Source organism: Plecotus auritus, assembly GCF_963455305.1.
Source record: "Plecotus auritus genome assembly, chromosome: 1".
Taxonomy (NCBI): Eukaryota; Metazoa; Chordata; class Mammalia; order Chiroptera; family Vespertilionidae; genus Plecotus; species Plecotus auritus.
In genome coordinates this window covers 103,408,946-103,423,283 of record NC_137770.1, presented here as the reverse complement: position 1 = coordinate 103,423,283, position 14,338 = coordinate 103,408,946, and the positions used below count along the sequence as shown (strand labels likewise).

The window sequence follows — 14,338 nt, the reverse complement described above, 5'->3', positions numbered from 1 at the left end:
AGTAATGCCTAGATAATAGGGTTATTGTGAAGACTAAATGAGGTAATGAATAAAGCACCTAACTCAGCAGTGGGCACTCAGCGGTTGGCTGCTATTTTAAAGAGAGATTGTCCTATAATATACATTCTATAAAATATCCTATCTAATAAAAGAGTAATATGCAAATTGACTGTCACTCCAAAACACAAGATGGCCGCCCCCATTAGGTCAAAGATAGCTGCCCCCATGTGGACACAAGATGGCCACCACAAGATGGCCTACAGGGGAGGGCAGGTGTGGGCAGTTAGGGATGACCACACCAGCAGAAAAGGGCAGTTGGGGGAGACCAGGCCAGCAAGGGAGGGCAGTTGGGGGGCACCAGGACTGCATGGGAGGTCAGTTGGGGTATACCAGGCCTGCAGAGGAGGGCAGTTGGGAGAAACCAGGCCTGCAGGGGAGGACAGTTGGGGGAGACCAGGACAGCAGGGGAGGGCAGTTAGGGGTGACCAGGCCAGCAGAGGAGGACAGTTAGGGGTGACTGGGCCAGCAGAGGGGAGTTGGGAGAGACCAGGTCAGCAGGGAAAGGCAGTTGGGGGGGACCAGGCCTGCAGGGGAGGGCAGTTGGGGGTGACCAGGGCTGCAGGGTAGGCAGTTGGGGAGACCAGGCCTGCAGGGGAGGGCAGTTGTGGGCAATCAGGCCTGCAGGGGAGGTCAGTTAGGGGTGACAAAGCTAGTAGAGGAGGGCAGTTGGGGGGGACCAGACCTGCAGGGGAGGGCAGTTGGGGGAGACCAGGACTGCAGGGGAGGGCAGTTGGGGGGGGGGGAAATCCTGCAGGGGAGAGCAGTAGGGGGGGACCAGGCCTGCAGGAGAGGGCAGTTGGGGGAGACCAGGTCAGCAGGGGAGGGCAGTTGTGGGTGATCAGACCAGCAGGGAGGGCAGTTAGGAGTGACTAGGCCAGCAGAGGAGGGCAGTTAGGGGTGACCAGGCTGGCAGGGGAGCAGCTAGGCATCGATCAGGATGGCAGAGGAGTGGTTAGGGAGTGATCAGGCTGGCAGGCAGAAGCAGTTAGGGGCAATCAGGAAGGCAGGCAGGCGAATAGTTGGGAGCCAGTAGTCCTGGATTGTGAGAGGGATGTCCAACTGCCCGTTTAGGCCCGATCCTGGTGTGGGATTGGGCCTAAACAGGCGGTCGGACATCCCTCAAGAGGTCCCAGATTGGAGAGGGTGCAGGCTGGGCTGAGGGACACTCCCCCCGCCCCATGCATGAATTTCATGCACTGGGCCTCTAGTGTGTGTGTGTGTGTGTGTGTGTGTGTGTGTGTGTGTGTATATACATATATATATGTGTGTGTGTGTGTGTGTGTGTGTGTGTGTGTGTGTAGCTATTTATATTAACTTGTCTAAGAAAAGTATCTCTTATAACTCAGCTCACTATTCTAATATTTGCTAATTATTTATTTAAAGGGTGAGTCCAATTTATTTGGTGCTGGAGGCTAAGTCCAGCGGGTCATAATAAATGCGAGAAGTCCTCAAAAGGTTGAATGGACTCTTTCAGCAGGGCTGAAAATCTGCATGTTATTGCCTGGTGCTGGAACAGCCGAAGGCAATTCCCCCAACCTGATGGTCCTTTATTGTTTACTGGACCTTACCTTTGAAATGCATATCTGCTTTGATAAAGGGAAAAAATGTGTGAATAAAAAGCTCTGGGCCCAGAGATTTGGGGAGCTCGCCACTAGAGTGAAGCTTCCCCTGGCTCCCCTATGCCTCCCAAATTTATATTTCATGTCTAGTTTCTTTATTCATTTATGCACAACCCTTTTCCAGATTTCTTGAACCCTTGCAGATGCTGAGAAACACCCAGGCATTTATGGTGCCCAAGACAAGGACGTCTGGAGAAGAATATTTGCCAAAGAAAAGAAAAGAAGTTAATCACTGGTAAAGGTGAGTCCCTGAAAATTCGGTGGGGAGATTCACTGCATGTAAAGCTTGCACCAAGCCTTGGAGTCTCGAGCCAAGGTGGGCAAGAAATTCTTTTGTTTTAAGCCAGGCCATAATGGGGAAGGATTTGACAAAAAGTCAAAAATATCACTGTAAATTTTTAACTTCCATGCAAAAGGATAAAGAAATTAAAGTGTCGAAAGGTACTCTTTTAAATCAGGCTCAAGGAAAAAGAGTGCCGTTGTCATCTTTAACTATTTGGGGTCTTGTTCAAACTGTATTATGCCTAATTTGTATCAGGGATAAAAAGTCTGTAATAAGAAAAAAGGCCTCACCAGATCCTCTGCTTCTAGCTAGAGAGGGTGGAGCTGTTAATCCTCTTGCTAAGGAACTCTCTGATACTTTGTTTAAAAATTACCATAGGATGCCTTAGGACAGGAAGATTTTAGCTAAAATAACTTTAAAAGCCAATCAATGCTATGGAGAGCGGACTAGGAAAAGATTCAGAAAAAGAACTGTGATTTATTAAGTCTTGTCTGTATGTTGTATGATTATTGTTTTATCTGTCATTTTTGTTGGTTTAAAGTGCTTATTGTTAGTCTATTAAGCATGCCTTTAATTTAACAAGAAAGGAAACCTCGGTGGCCAGGTCAGTTACTAAATTTCCCAAAGCAAGCAGGATGTGGGGGTGAAGAGACACATCGTGATCCTATAAAATGGACACCCACTCCTGAGAGTACTATTAAAAAAGTCTCATCTTTGCCATGATTTTTGTTTCCCAGTCCATCATTTAAAAATTTTTTAAAATTTAGGAATGTGTCTGGGATTTCTGTACTTGTAAAGAGAGAAAGCTAGCTTAAAGCAAAAGAGTGCTCCGTCCAATGTTGGACAATGTTTTGAGCTAAGTTTAATCTCTTTATGGATGCTACAGAATGAATCCAAAGCTGTTTTTTCTCAAAAAGATGGTGGAGATGACCAAAGGAAAGGATACAGGCAGGTTCTAAGCAACAAGATTGGTATTTCCATAACAAAGGGTAGTTTTTGAATAATAATGGACCACATTCCAAAGTTAACATTAAGGCCACTAGAAAGTCAGTAAGTTATCTCTGTTACAGAATTTGCCAAAGAAAATGCCTTGGATAATAATAATTGGCTTTAAAATCTCAAAATTGTTCAAACATGGATGTAACTAAAATGAAGGATTTGTGGTAAAGCTTTTCCATTATAATTATAGGTGTATTAATAGTGGGGGTTCGCTCCTTGTTGAAGGAGGGTGCTTGGCTGGTTGCATTTCCCCCAGCAGGAATAATGTGGCGATTTTACATTTAAGTAGCTACAAGCTTGCTTCCCAGCTCCCCATATAGAAACGTGGTTTTCCAAAGCCTTTGGCAACTTAAAACTTTGGAAGTTTACTGAATTAAATAATAAAAAAATTATTGAATATATAGGTATTTTGAAATGACAAAATACTAAAATGTTAATCTGAGTTTGCCTCATATGAAAAATCTAGAGGACAGAATTAAATCTATTAATTAAATATGTCTTGTATTTTTTAAAATATAAAATTATTAATCTATGAAATTTAACTTACCAGCTAGAATTTGAGGCTTCTAAGAGTTTAAAGTTCAATTTAAGCTAGGAGAAATTATACAATAGTTGTAACAAAATGCATAAAGCATAAAAATTTATTTTTGAGAAAATAATTCTTGTATTTTCTCTAGAGAAATTAGTAGTTTAAAATATATTGATATACCAAGTGTGATAAAATTTCAACTTAAGATATAATATTTTATATGGTCTAATTAAAAAAGAGACTTAATTCTGTGATCTCAACCAAATTTTTAATATAAAAAACAGTTTAAATTTAATTGATATCTTTTAAAATAATTATAAAAAGTATATAATATAATCTTTGGGAGTATATATATATATATATATATATATATATATATATATATATATATTTGATGATCTTTCCAAGTTAAATTTCAAGACTCTAATCCAGAAATGAACTTTGAAACATTTCACGGGCCCTGAAGTGATTCAAATATTTATTCTTTCTTAAAAGAAATATTTTTGAATTAGGCCAATCCAATATACTTGAAATCACATGGAAAGCTTTATCAAATAAAATTTAATAAATATATTTTATTTATATACATACATTTTAAATGTTAGAAAGATTTCAACCTCTAAGGGGAGGGTGGGGGCAAGGCAGGATTGTTGAATGTTTCTTAAGCAGAATCAGATATTTCAGCAGCAGAATTTAAAAACCATAATTTTAAAAGACAAAAAGCCCTGGCAGCCTGCTTTTTAAATGAAAAGTGGATTTATTTTGAGATTCCCAAACACACAAAATCATGGGTTGATCCAGGTCAACCATCAACATCCACTGCAAGGCCAAGTTGCTTTGGAAAGAAGACAATTCTCTGCATTTGGTGGGATCAGGAAGGTGTGGTGTATTATGAGCTTCTAAAACCAGGTGAATCGTTAATACTGATCGCTACTGACAACAAATAATCAATGTGAACCATGTTTTGATTGTGAAACGACCAGAATGTGCCAGAAGACACGGCAAAGTAATTTTGCTTCATGATGATGCACCATCACACACTTCAAAACCAGTTAAAGACACGTTAAAAGATCTTGCCTGGGAAGTATTAACTCACCCGCTGTATTCAATAGACCTTGCTCCTTCAGATTACCACTTGTTTCGATAGATGGCACACACACTTTCTGAGCAGCACTTCAAAAGAAGTGGAAAATTGGGTCTCTGAATGGTCTGCCTCAAAACAAGAAAAGTTCTGTTGGGACAGTATCCACAAATTACCTGAAAGATGGGGGAAATGTGTAGCTAGCGATGGACATTACTTTGAGTAAAGCACTTTTGACATTTCTCTGGAAATTATCATGATTTCTTTGATTACAAAATCTGCATTATTAACTGATACACCTAATAAAATGCTATCTTCAAAGCTGTAAGCCAATGCAATTCATTTTATTGCCTTTGAAAGGATATACTATATGTCTTCTATAACAGTGCTTCCTAACTGTTTTTTCCTGTCAGCAGAAAAACAGCCGATGCTTGTAAATGGGACAAAGCTGCTTGTGGCTTGGAGGCAAGGGGTTTAGGGCAGCCTTGGGCAAACTACGGCCTGCGGGCCGGATCCGGCTGTTCTATCCGGTTCTCTTGCTCTCCCCTCCGCTCCTTTACTTTGAATTTATATTAGTTCACACAAACACTCCATCCATGCTTTTGTTCCGGCCCTCCGGTCCAGTTTAAGAACCCATTGTGGCCCTCGAGTCAAAAAGTTTGCCCACCCCTGGGTTTAGGGCCTTTCCTTGTTCTGAGGCTCCCCAGGGCTAAGGACTTGCTAGTAGTCATAGTATGATCACAGACAGAAGGCAGCACAGCACCTCGGTGCTTGTGAGAAATGCAAAATCTCAGTCCTGACACTAGACCTACTGACTCAGAATCTGAATTTTAACAAGATTCCCATATGACTCATACCTGAGTTCAAGTGTGAGGAGTGCTGGATAAGGAATACACTCTAACATAAACACTTTGAAAAAGAAATCAAACAATACTGAAATATTCCTTCCATGATTGAGTGCATTAGCCATTCAAATTTAATATATTTTTAAGATTTTCTATAAAATTGATTTAGATGTGTATTAGATATATGTTAAATGTATAGATATGATTTAACTTTACACCCTTAGAAACTTTTTATATAAATAGCTAAAATTCCTGATTTGGAATCAGAACATGTGATCATTATAACTTTTCTAAGTCCTTACATATTTCATATTATCATTCCAAACCACCATGTAAACAAGAAAATCCTTAAGTCTTCAACTCTCAGTATGACATTTTACCCAATAAAAAAATGGTCAAAAATTTGGACACTACCAAAATGGACATATAAGCATATAAAAAGATGTTCTACATCATCTTTACACACCTATTAGAATGGCTAAAATAACAAAGAATGAACATAGCAAGTATTAGTGAGGATGCTCTCATACATGGCTGGTGGGAATGTAAAATGGCACAGCTAATTTGGAAAACAGTTTGGTAACTTCTTAAAAAGCTAAAAGTAGAGTTACCATACGACCCAGCCATGCACTCCTAGGTGGTTACCCAAGAAGAGTGAAAGCATATGTCCACATCAAAAATTGTACACGAAGGTTCATAGCTTTATATGTAACTAGTGGCCCAGTGCACGAAATTCGTGCACAGAGGTGGGGGTTCACTCAGTCCAGCCTGCACCCTCTCCAATCAGGGACCCCTTGGACCCACAGGAATCGGGCCTAAATCTGGAGTCAGACATCCCTCTTGCAATCTGGGACCGTTGGCTCCTAACTGCTCACCTGCCTGCCTGCCTGATTGCCCCTAACTGCCTCTGTCTGCCTGCCTGATTGCCCCTAACTCCTCTGCATGCATGCCTGACTGCCCCTAACTGCCATCCCCTGCCGGCCTGATCTCGCCCCCAATTGCTCTCCCCTGCTGGCCTGATCTCGCATGCCTGCCTGATTCCCCCAACTGTCCTCCCCTGCCGGCCTGATCTTGCCCCCAACTGCCCTCCCCTTCAGGCCTGGTTGCCCCCAAATGCCCTCCCCTGCCGACCTGATCTCACCACCAACTGCCCTCCCCTGCTGGCCTGGTTGCCCCTAACTGCCCTCCCCTGCCAGCCTGATCACCCATAATTGCCCTCCCCTGCTGACCTGATCTCACCCCCAACTGCCCTCCCCTGCAGGCCAGATCTCACCCTCAACTGCTTTCCTCTGCCAGCCAATTTGGAGAGAAATGGAGGTATGGCTGCTAGCCCAGCCTGAAGAGAAAGAGAGAGGCAAGTGCTGATCAACAGCTGCCACACAGGCTATGGATCATAGCCTGCTTCTCTCTTCAGGCCTCTCTCCAGGCCTGATTCACAGCCCCTTCAGCAGTCAGTGCTGGGTCACCATGGCAATCCAACGCTGTCTGCAGGACTGACTTCTGGTTGGTCGAGCCTCTAGTCATGACAGACCCAGGGTTTTTATATATTAGGATAACCCCAAATCGGAAATAACTCAAATGTCCATCAACAATGAAAGCATAAACAAACGGTGATGGAATGTTACTTGGCAACAGAAGAGTGCACTGTTGATAAATGTAAGAGCATGGATGAATATGAAAATAATTAAGCTGAGTGAAAGAAGACAACTAAAAAGAAGTACATACTACTAGTATATGATCCGATTTACATTCAATTCTAGAAAATGCAAATTAATCTATATTGACAGTGGTTGCTCAGGGACAGAGAGGGGCAAAAAGGAGGTTTTACTGTGTGTGTGTGTGTGTGCGTGTGTGCGTGTGTGTGTGTGAAAAGTTATCAAAATTGACCTTTTAAATATGTGCATGTGTATGTAACATTAATAAAGCTATTACATTTCAAGTTAAAATAAAAATGAAATAAGGAAAATATTTGATACTAGAGGCCCGGTGCACAAAATTCATGCACGGGGTGTGTGTCCCTCAGCCCAGCCTGCACCCTCTCCAATCTGGGACCCCTTGAGGGATGTCCGACTGCCTGTTTAGGCCCAATCCCACACCAGGATCGGGCCTAAACGGGCAGTTGGACATCCCTCTCACAATCCAGGACTGCTGGCTCCCAACTATTCGCCTGTCTGCCATCCTGATTGCCCCTAACTGCTTCTGCCTGCCAGCCTTATCATCCCCTAACCACTCCCCTGCCAGCCTGTTTGATGCCTAACTGCCCTCCCCTGCTGGCCTGGTCACCCCTAACTGCCCTCCCCTGCAGGCCTGGGTCCCCCCCAACTGCCCTTCCCTGCATGCCTGGTCACCCCCAACTTCCCTCCTCTGCCAGCCTGGTCACCCCTAACTGCCTTCCCCTGCTGGCCATCTTGTGGTGGCCATCTTGTGTCCACATGGGAGCAGCCATCTTTGACCACATGGGGGTAGCCATCTTGAATGTTGGAGTGACAGTCAATTTTCATATTGCTCTTTTATTAGATAGGAGGAAAGAGGCCTGGTGCATGGGTGGGGGCCGGCTGGTTTGCCCTGAAGGGTGTCCCAGATCAGGGTGGGGGTTCCCTTGGGGCTTGGAGCAGCCTAGGTGAGGGGCCTGTGGTGGTTTGCAGGCCAGCCACGCCCCCCAGCAACCCAAGCAGAGGCCCTGGTATCTGGGATTTATTTATCTTCTATAATTGAAATTTTGTAGCCTTGAGCAGAGGCCAGGGCCAGCCAGGAAGCTTGGCTTCCTCCATTGCAGGGGGCAATCCAAGCCTCCTACTCTCTCCAGCTCCGTGGCTGCTGCCATTTTTGTTGGGATTTATTTATCTTCTCTAATTGTAACTTTGTAGCCTTGAGCAGAGGCCAGGGCTGTCCAGAGTTGGCGGGAAGCTTGGCTTCCTCCATTGCCGGGGAAACCCAAGCCTCCTGCTTGCTCTGTGGCCACAGCCATCTTGGTTGGGTTAATTTGCATACTCGCTCCTGATTGGCTGGTGGGCATGGCTTGTGGGTGTAGTGGAGGTATGGTCAATTTGCATGTTTCTCTTTATTAGTGTAGATATGTATTGGTATTAAGTTAAACATGTTAAGCTGAAATCTAACTTAATGAAACCCTTAAGTAATCATAAATTTCTTTCTCACTTTAAAGAAAAAAATCAAATAATAAGAAAAAACAAGTCTGTTTTTTAATAATAATCAGAAACAAGTCTGTATATCACTCTATGTAGTATTATATAGTCACTGATACCTAATGGTCCAAGTAATTTAATTCCCACCAAGTGGACAAATCCCAGCACTCTAGGAAATATCTGAAATGTGAAGAAAGTACTCAAATCCACAAAGGCATATTAAGAGTTACAATTAATAGAAAACATTATAGCTCAAGCAAACATTAAGTATGCATGTAGACTGCATATAGACACTGAAATTCTGGGTGACCTCAGTCTCTAAAAATCTGAGTGATATTTTCTTTTCCTATACCATACTTCAAAAACTATGGGGTGAATTTGCTCCTGGGGTCATCTTCCTGGTTCTCTGGAATGCCACTCCACATGCTGAGTCTGTGAGGCAGCCAAGGCAACCCTTTCAGTTCCACCCAAATGGAAATGCTCTCCCCTCACTCTGCCACTGCTGGACCCACTTCTGATTATATTTTCTGCAGTTTCTTAAATTTCCTGCTTTCCAGAAAGTTATAGGCCATAACATAGCTTTCATTTGCCCAGTATAGACATTTGCAAAAACAAATCCAATGTCACCATGGAAAAGGGAGCTTAATGTCTTCTATAGGTGCTCATCATCTTTCTATTTGATCACTTTTTTATTGTTTTCTTAGGACAGGGTTTGTCTTGCTCAGTTTTTTCCTCCAACTTCTTTCCCTCCGATATTACTTTCCTATGTTACAGTTTTGTTATAATTATCAAATAACTTTGGTACATCTCCTAGACTTCTCATATTTTCAATAAAGTTACCAATAGCTCTGCATCCATATTCACAAGGTTTTGTAGTGATACAAGACCCTGTGCTGATCCTTTTGAGGAGGTCTGTGTATAATCAAAAAGGAAATAAGGACTGAATTATTCCTTTCACATTGTATTTACTAGAGCAGGGGATCTGTTAGTTCATCGAGAGGAGATTCTTACTAGCCAAGGCTCAAACACAAGGATTATTTTTCAACATAACTGAGTCAGGAAATCCTTGTTGACTGCTTAGCAGTTTTTGAACACAAACTCTTTGAAAACTCACTCTTTCTTTCTAGAACACCTGGTTAACCTAGTAACTTCCTGAGTTTATTCTGACAGCTATACTTAATAATTTACATGCTCAGTGAGTAAAAATGTAGAGATTTCCCAGGCTTCTCTAAACTCTGCCAAAAAAACATCTTATCCACCCTCACTCGTGGCTTCATACCTCTTCACTGATACTTCCTGAATTGCCCCCTCTCTTGTCCCTGGACTTCTGCTGTCCAATAAAAAAAACCCACTAGCCAATGGTGAGAACTTGAAATATGGCTGCTCCAAATTGAGATGTATTATAAAACACACTTTTTGAAGACTTAATATAGACCCAAAAAGTAAAATATTAGTATTTTTCATATTAACTATATACTGAAATAATACTTTGGATATATTGGATTAAATAAAATACATTACTAAAATGAATTTTACCTGTTTCTTTTTATCTTAAATTTTGGCTACTAGAAAATTTAATACATTCTTAATGGATAGCACTGCTCTGACCAAAAACTCAAACTGACGATTTAAATTGAACACATTAGAAACAGAACTCAATCTATTCCAGACCCTCAATGCTGCTTCTTCACTGTTATTATAGAATAAACATAAGTTGTCATGAGACAGATACATTGCATGACATCACCACTGCTGTTGAGGAAATTGAACAATGAAGGAAGCAACCTCTGGAATAAATTACTTATGAACAGGGTGACAAGACGAGTCTGGTAATTGTCAAAGAGCCTGTCAACATTGCTCATGAGCAGCTGCAGAGGAATGTTTGCAGACCTGGGAAATAACACTATAAACATTTGACTAGAAAGGTTCAGTAGCAATCAGGAATAAAAACAGCCAGGGATTTGCCAAAACAGTGGATAAAGTGTATATGCATTTGGTGTCAGAAATGTGACACGTTCACTGCAGGTATTTTAACCACCCTACTGTGCTATTTTCTTGCATTATCTTGGCTAAAAACTCTTTCCCTTTGTCCAGCCCATAATCTGGAGTCATTTTTGACTCAACCTTTTCCTTTATTCTGCAGATCCAAGCAACTACCAAATCTCATTTTTCTACCTAAACCCAGTATGCCACTTTGATTTTCCACCTAAAGAACACCAGAAAAGGGAAACATAGGTCCTTATGTTTTTCCCATGGCCCCAAGAGGGAGAGCCCATTGTGGGCCTGCCTCCACAAAGTAACAGTAAAAAAGAAAAACAAGTCCTGTTATTTACAGTTATCCTCCAGTAGAAGTAGCAGGCAGTTAGGAATGCAAATAGTCAAGACAGAAAGGCCTTCAAGACACCAGAAAATGACCCAGAAAAGGGTCTGGAGTACCCTTTCTTTGCTTTTCTGTTTCCTGCCCCTCACCCTAATCACTCTTATTGCCTTCTTTTTCTAACACATATAAGCTGTGTCTGAACACAGTTTCAACATTTTTCATAACAGAATACAATTCATAAATGATTTGGACTATCTACTGACGTGCATTAGAAGAAATAACCGAGAGTTGCACATACACCTGGCATATATGTATATTGAATGGCAACATGAAAACCTTATTACATTTAAAAAAATTTCTGAGATATTCTCTTTTTAAAGTAACTGGCAATTGTCTAAGCATGTGTTATATGTCATATATTTTACCAAATTAATTACATTCTATAGCTTCATTTTTCAAACTGTATACTTATATTAGGTTGTGCATGTCCTATTAAAGAACTGAATGCAAGATATCAAGAGAGAGATCAACAACAATACAATCATAGTAGGGGACTTTAATACCCCATGGACATCACTGGATAAATCCTCTAGACAAAAAATCAGCAAAGAAACAGCTATTCTAAATGACTCACTAGATCAGATGGACTTAATTGACATCTTCAGAACATTTCAACCCAAAACCACGGAATATACATTCTTCTCAAGTGCACATGGGACATTTTCAAAGATATACCACATATTGGGTCACAGGCAAAGTCTCTCCAAAGTCAAGAAGATTGAAATCATATCAAGCATCTTCTCAGACCACAATGGCATAATTAGAAATAAACTACAATAAAAACAATTAAAAAATTCAAACACTTGGAAGCTGAATAACATGCCATTAAACAATGATTGGGTTACCGAAGAAGAAATTAAAAACATCTTGGAAACGATTCAAAGATAATACAACAATCCAAAACCTATGGGACACAGTGAAAGCAGTCCTGAGAGGAAAGTTCATAGCATTACAGGTTGACCTCAAAAAACAAGAAAAAAAAAAGGTAATAAATTATCTACCTCTACAACTTAAAGAATTAGAAAGAGAACAACAAGAAAAGCCCAGAGAGTCTTAACCAGTTTGGCTCAGTGGATAGAGCATCGGCCTGCGGACTCAAGGGTCCCAGGTTCGATTCCGGTCAAGGGCATGTACCCTGGTTGCGGGCACATCCCCAGTAGGGGGTGTGCAAGAGGCAGCTGATTGATGTTTCTCTCTCATCAATGTTTCTAACTCTCTATCCCTCTCCCTTCCTCTCTGTAAAAAAATCAATAAAATATATTAAAAAAAAAGAAAAGCCCAGAGTAGAAGGAAGAAGATAATAAAGATCAGAGCAGAAATAAATGACACAGAGACCAGAAAAAAACAACAACCAACCAACAATACAATATATCAATGAAACCAAGAGCTGGTTCCTTGAAAGGATAAACAAGATTGATGAAACTCTAGCCAGGCTCACCAAGAAGCAAAGAGAGAGGATCCAAATAAACAAAATCAGAAATGAAAGAAGCGAAAAAACAACAGACCCTACAGAAATACAAGGATTGTAAAAAAAAATAATATGAACAACTCTATTCCAAACTAGACAACCTAGAGGAAATGGACATATTCCTAGAAAAATACAACCTTTCAAAACTCAATCAGGAAGAATCTAAAAATCTCAATAGGCTGATAACTATGGAGGAAATTGAAGCAGTCATCAAAAAGCTTCCAGCAAACAAAAGCTCGAGGTCAAATGGCTTCACAGGGGAGTTTTACCAAACATTCAAAGAAGAACTAAAACCTATCCTCCTCAGAGTATTCCAAAAAATTCAAGAGGAAGGAACACTTCCCAGTTCTTTCTATGAGACCAACATTACCCTAATACCAAAATCAGATAAAGATAATACAAAGAAAGAGAATTACAGGCCAATATCCCTCATGTAGGTAGATGCCAATATCCTCAACAAAATTCTAGCAAATCGGATCCGGCAATACATCAGAAAGATCATACACCATGACCACGTAGGAATTTCCCAGGGATGCAAGGATGGTACAATATTCACAAATCAATAAACATGATACATCACATAAACAAATTGAGTGATAAAAATCACATAGTCATATCAATTGATGCAGAAAAAAGCATTTGACAAAATCCAACACCTTTCTTGATAAAAACCATCAGCAAAGTGGGAATAGAGGGATCATTCCTCAACATAATAAAAGCCTTATATGACAAACCTACAGCCAACATCATACCTACAGGGCAAAAAATAAAACGATTTCACCTAAGAACAGGAATAAGACAGGGATGCCTACTTTCACCATTCCTGTTAGACATAGTACTGGAAGTGTTAGCCATAGCAATTAGACAAGAAGAAGAAATAAAATGTAGCCAAATTGGAAAAGAAGATGTAAAACTGTCATTTACAGATGACATGATACTGTACATAGAAAACCCTAAAGACTCCATAAAAAATTATTATACTTAATAAATGAATTCGGCAATGTAGCAGGATACAAAATTAATGCCAAGAAATCTATGGCATTTTTATATACCAATAGTGAACTTACAGAAAGAGAGATTGAAAAAAAAACAATCCCATTTACCATTGCACCAAAAAAATAGCAGCACAATTTACAATAGCTAAGATTTGGAAACAGCCTAAGTGCCCATCAGCAGATGAGTGGATTAAAAACCTGTGGTACATCTACACAATGGAATACTATGCTGCTGTAAAAAGAAGGAATTCTTACCATTTGCAACAGCATGGATGGACTTAGAGAGCAGTATGCTAAGTGAAATAAGCCAGTCAGAGAAAGATAAATATCACATGATCTCACTCATTTGTGGAATATAATGAACAACATAAACTGATGAACAAAAACAGATCCAGAGACAGAGAAGCATCAATCAGACCATCAGACCTCAGAGGGAAGGCAGGGGAGGGTGGGGGTTAGGGGAAGAGATCAACCAAAGGACTTGTATGCATGTTAGCAACTTGGAATTAGTAATAATTTACTTTGAAAAATTGGTGCTTAGTTTAAAAGGAGCTTTTTATGCCAGTTTTTTGCTTGAACAAACTAATTTGACTTATGTGCTAAACGATCAGATTTATATTGGAAATTTTGACACACTTATATGTAAATTGGGGTTAATTTTAGAAAAATTACCATCATGTTAAACTACAATAGATTTGAAAGAAATTAAAATAATTTCTTCAAAAAATTATCAATTGTTATTGTAAGAGTCTAATCCTCCTAGGATGTTTCATATTTGGCATGTGTAAACTTGACCAGATATGATTAACTGAAAATTTTATTAACTCTTGTTTGAAAGATTAAGCCCACTTTGGGCATGCATTTCAAAATTTAAATATGTTGTCATAGCCTCCAATTGAGATAATAAATAGTATACTGTATAAGGAAACAAACTAT

The 14,338-nt window shown here is 40.4% G+C and overlaps 1 protein-coding gene across 4 annotated transcripts in view; it reads right to left on the bottom strand.

Moving 5' to 3' along the window:
- ODAD2 (outer dynein arm docking complex subunit 2) overlaps positions 1-14,338 on the bottom strand; it is a 225,463-nt gene that overhangs the window by 42,899 nt on the left and 168,226 nt on the right. The window lies entirely within an intron of this gene.